Source organism: Euphorbia lathyris, chromosome 4, assembly GCF_963576675.1.
Source record: "Euphorbia lathyris chromosome 4, ddEupLath1.1, whole genome shotgun sequence".
In the NCBI taxonomy this organism is placed as follows: Eukaryota; Viridiplantae; Streptophyta; class Magnoliopsida; order Malpighiales; family Euphorbiaceae; genus Euphorbia; species Euphorbia lathyris.
In genome coordinates, this window is record NC_088913.1 from 94,199,265 (window position 1) to 94,203,888 (window position 4,624).

At 32.9% G+C, this 4,624-nt stretch overlaps 1 long non-coding RNA gene across 1 annotated transcript; it reads right to left on the minus strand.

The window, feature by feature from the left end:
• Positions 1-1,489: 1,489 nt before the first annotated feature.
• On the minus strand, positions 1,490-3,068 carry LOC136227658 (uncharacterized). The gene is made up of 4 exons (XR_010688171.1): positions 2,976-3,068; positions 2,403-2,513; positions 1,727-1,805; positions 1,490-1,580 (listed from the first exon to the last, which is right to left on the minus strand). It is a non-coding gene; the product is annotated as an uncharacterized lncRNA (long non-coding RNA).
• Between the last annotated feature and the right edge of the window lie 1,556 nt (positions 3,069-4,624).

Sequence of the window (4,624 nt, forward strand, 5' to 3'; positions counted from 1 at the left end):
TTCAGTCCGCAAAAACTGCAAATTATAAAATAATAGTTCAAAAAAATTCAATAACCATAGCAAACTTGAACCCAACTAATCTAATAAACATCTAACAACAGGACTTGTCAAATAACAGAGTAAAAATTGAGTTTGCTATCACAATCATTTCATGAGTTTGTTTGACAATGGAAATTTTATAAGAATATAAACTATAATTGCAAGAGTCTAAAATTGCAAAATATAAGAATATAAACTATAACATCACCTTTTGAATGGTATATAACCTGAAAGAGAGAGAATTTATAAATGGGATTATTTTCTTTCTCCTTCTTCCTATATGTGAAGCATTCCTAACAAGGCTTGCACACATATAGAATGGTATATTATTTCTCCTTTTATTTTCCAGCAATTATTCTCCCTTTCACTTAAAAGGAAAAGAAATTATAGATTATATTCCTTGTTAGTACATCACTACACAATTCCTACACCATAGGCACAAACACAAGTGAATGCCAAACTTTTTTCAATGATATATACTTTAGTATATTACTACACAATTCCTACATCATCATTTTTTAATACCCTAATAACGAAATGCAATTAAAAATAATCAAGATATATGATCTCAGATGCTAAATGAAAACACTTATGCGTTTTTCTTGTAGTGTATGTTCTCTTCCTACCCCATACCTAAATATATACTACCTGCTCATATCACCCACAAACCTTCACATGATTAATGCCAACTAAGACCTCAAACTGTCTAGTTTACCCTGTTTTCCTAACAGCATATTCTCCACCCGTAGACACATGTTTTGTATGGTTCCACTAGCCTATGGAGATCTATTTAATTTGTGGTACTGAAATGTAAAGAATTCAAAGGATACACTGAAGACAATCAGTTCAATTTTCAACAGCAAGCATAGATTCCATTCCTTTTTGTGTTGCCCTCCTTTCTAATGATGTATTACCACAACATCCATCATTTCGACAAAATCCAGAATGAAGCTGGAATATAAATGAATTCCAGCCAACATAAAACAACTAACACAAACACACAACACCAGAAAAACCAAACAATTACAACCAATGCTCCCAATTTCGAACCATAAAATGAACCTAGACTTTGCAATCAGTCTATTAATCTATTAATGACTACCTAGTTAGCATTTATACACATCATAAGGAAAATTTTATTCAATGAACCTAGAATTTGAAAAGTCATCAATAATAAGTACATCAATCCCAGCCCTCTCTACCTTCAGAATTGAATATAAGCTGTGAGTCATAGAAATTTCTTGACATTAATTCCTAACTTTTTTAAACACGTCAACAATGATAATATTAAGAAAATAATCTGAACTTACTATGTGATAGAGGCATCAGTTTCTTGTAAAAATTAGGCTGCAAGTTCAACTCGAAAAGTAAGAATACATGACCACAATAATATGGCACAAAAAAAGATCAAATGAATTAAAAGAGAAAAACACAAGAATTAAATAAAGTAAGAGCATATATGTAAGAACAATATCACCTTTTACACACCTAGTGAAAAGTGTCAGCTGATCTGAAGCTAGAGGTGGATGGAGATGGGGATGCTGCGTTAATGGATAGTGGATAAGAGACATATGGAATTGTCTGATGTGGGTAAGAGGAAAGTAACACCAGACAATGCTAATACTGGGAAAATAAACCAGAAAAAGGAAAATTAAAATTGAAATCCAAATAGAGGGTAAAGAGTTACAGTGAGCGGCGGGTCTTGAGTTGTTCAAGAGCGGAGATGCTGGAAACCTTAGCCAAATGAATATTGGAATCAGTTTGAACTGTAGAATCCATTTGAAGTAGTATCAAAATAAACCCTAAATCCCAGATTAAGGGCAAAATCTCTAAAGTCAACAAAATACATGTATATATGCATCATTTTAACACAAATTCAAGTAACAAAATACAGTTGAAACAATGAACTCCAGAAAGTCAACAACTGAAGTGCTTTTTCAGAACCTTATAAATCTGCTAACATAGCTTGAAATCTAGTTGTTATAAAAAAAAGCTTGGAATCTAGTTGAATTACTACACTATTTTTGGGTTAAAATTAGTTAAATTGCCAAACGGCACCAATTCGAGTGCCTGCAATTAGCAAAAACCATAAGCATTTGGGTGTTCAATGTACTAATTTTTTCTTCCTTACAATTAGCAAAATAATTTTTTGTTTGTTACAATTCCAGACCCTTGATCTCCAATATGTAAAACTTGTTTAGGATTCCAATGTCTATATCTAAGTGGACAAGTATAATTCAAATCCTAGATGAAAAATATCTCTCAGAATTCCAATTAAACAACTAGTTTTATATTAAACAGCTAAAGTAAATATGAACCAAAATAAACCAAAGGCATTCCCAAAAATTGGGGTATCCACTTACCTCAAATAGCCTTGGCAGAAATTGGGGTCTCCACTTCACCGTTACATGTAAACCATCTAACTAAGTTAGGTTAGCAAATAGAAATCACTGTTAATTCCTAATATCTTCTTGCTGCAAACAGAAATCATAGTATTAATCATCAACATCAAACTACAATTATAAGATATATAAAATTCTATTCAACCAATGCTTCAATCAACATAACTAAACACTAACCAACAGTAAACTAAGCTCTGATACAGAAACACTAAGAACTCATAGTTTATAACCAAAATAGGGCTAGCTAATCAGTGAAGTGATAAAAAAACCTTTTAGAAAAAGCTAAAAGTTGTTCGAGAAGACAAAATATCCCTTATTGTCCGTAGCATTTGGGAAATTCCGCTGAACAAAGCAGAGAAAAACACAAACTGAAGCAAAGTCATATACAAGTTTGTCCTAAATTTCAGTTCATCACTCAAGCTGAAATTTTCAATAGATCTACATTTGCTGGCAGATTTATCAAATTGAGGAGAAAACTCCTGAACCCATTAAAAATTAACGCAGCCCCATTCAATTTTAAGAAAGTTGACTCACCTAAAATGACGAACAATCTCAGGTGGCCGGTTCAACTTCTTCCGTCCAAGCAAGGCAAACAATGGTTGTAATTGGAACTGATAAGGGATGGGAGTGGAGAGAGAGAAAGAGAGATGAGGGAAAGAGTTGGGTAAATCGACAAGGAAGACAAAGAGAGAAGAGAGTGGGTGTTTAAGAAGAATCGATGGTTCCACATGGAGAGAGTGGGTTTTGAAAGAATCGAGTCTATGTTGAAAGATAAAGAGAAAAGGGAGGAAAACAAAAAGTAAAATGTGAAAAGGGAGGGAGAATTCCCGCTCTCTAAAAAAAATTTCCTCTTAATTTAAATAAAATAAAATTTATTTTTTTATTAATTTTACCACCAACGGAATTCTGTCGGTGTAGAAAATAATCCGCTGGTGAGTTAATAAGTCACTGACCACATTTACTTTCTGCTGCTGATCCGTCGGTGAACACCAGCGGAATCTGATCCGCTGTTATTCCGCTGGTGATCACCAGCGAAATTGATTCTGCTGGTAAATTCCGCTGGTAATACGTGTTTTTCTAGTAGTGCAAGTCCAAAAGACTTTGAATCAATATTCAACATCCTCTAAGGTTTACTCTAGAAAATTCTAAGTGAACGAAGCACCAGGAAAATATAAAAAAGTTAGTAAAATGAAAAGTTTCCTAAATAGTTCTTTTAAAGGAAAGTTTCCTAAAAATTGTAATGAAAAGTTTCCAACTCCAATTTCTGTTACACCGGTTATAGCGATGGGTTCACAGGCACTTGCATCCATTCTCCCATCAATTTCAATCTTCAACAAAATGTGCCAGTGTTGTATTTATCATGTGAGGTGTAACGTGATGAAAAATTCACTCATCTACCCTTATTTCCTCGTCCATGAATGTTAGCTTTTGTTCGAGGATCTTCAGACTCTCTATTGTTTGTATTCTGCAAATAGTTATAAGAAACAACATAACTATTATCTTAGATGCATAATTACTAACGCATGAAAATATAAATTAATGCATTATTTCCTATAAGAATTAAGATATTAGTTGATTAAACATAACAAGTGATGTTTCAATGTTTCATGCCTGTGAACTTTGTGTTTAAAATTCCCCTCCGGTTCTCACATAGAAAACTTTATGCAACTAAATGAAAATATATGTAATCCTACCACAATACTACCAAGTAAAAATAAAAATTTCACATAATAAACAACAACGTACCTGAAAGTAGAATATTTCATATAAGTCTCAGAAGGGAGTTTATTCGCCGGCCACATTCTGCAACCATTGCTAGAAATATGATGAAGTACTCACATCTAGACATGGTAATTGTTTTTCCTCACACAAAATTAAAATTGTCATATGCATCAAAATTAACTCAAGATGTTCACATTTCTTTTAATTTCCCAAAGCATTCCAAATTATATCTATTCAAATTTTCTTTTAATTTCTTATGGATTAAATGGTAAATGAGCATCTTGAAAATTCCAAGCTACATGTAATCACATTCTTCTAATTTCTAACACTTTAGAAGCTAAATAAATATGATAAACTCAGAATTCACATGATGAAATAAGAGCAAGTTTACAGTAGCTTACCTTCCTTCATGGCCTCGACAACAATCCTTACATCTCTCTATCTCTCCATCCAGTTAGGCT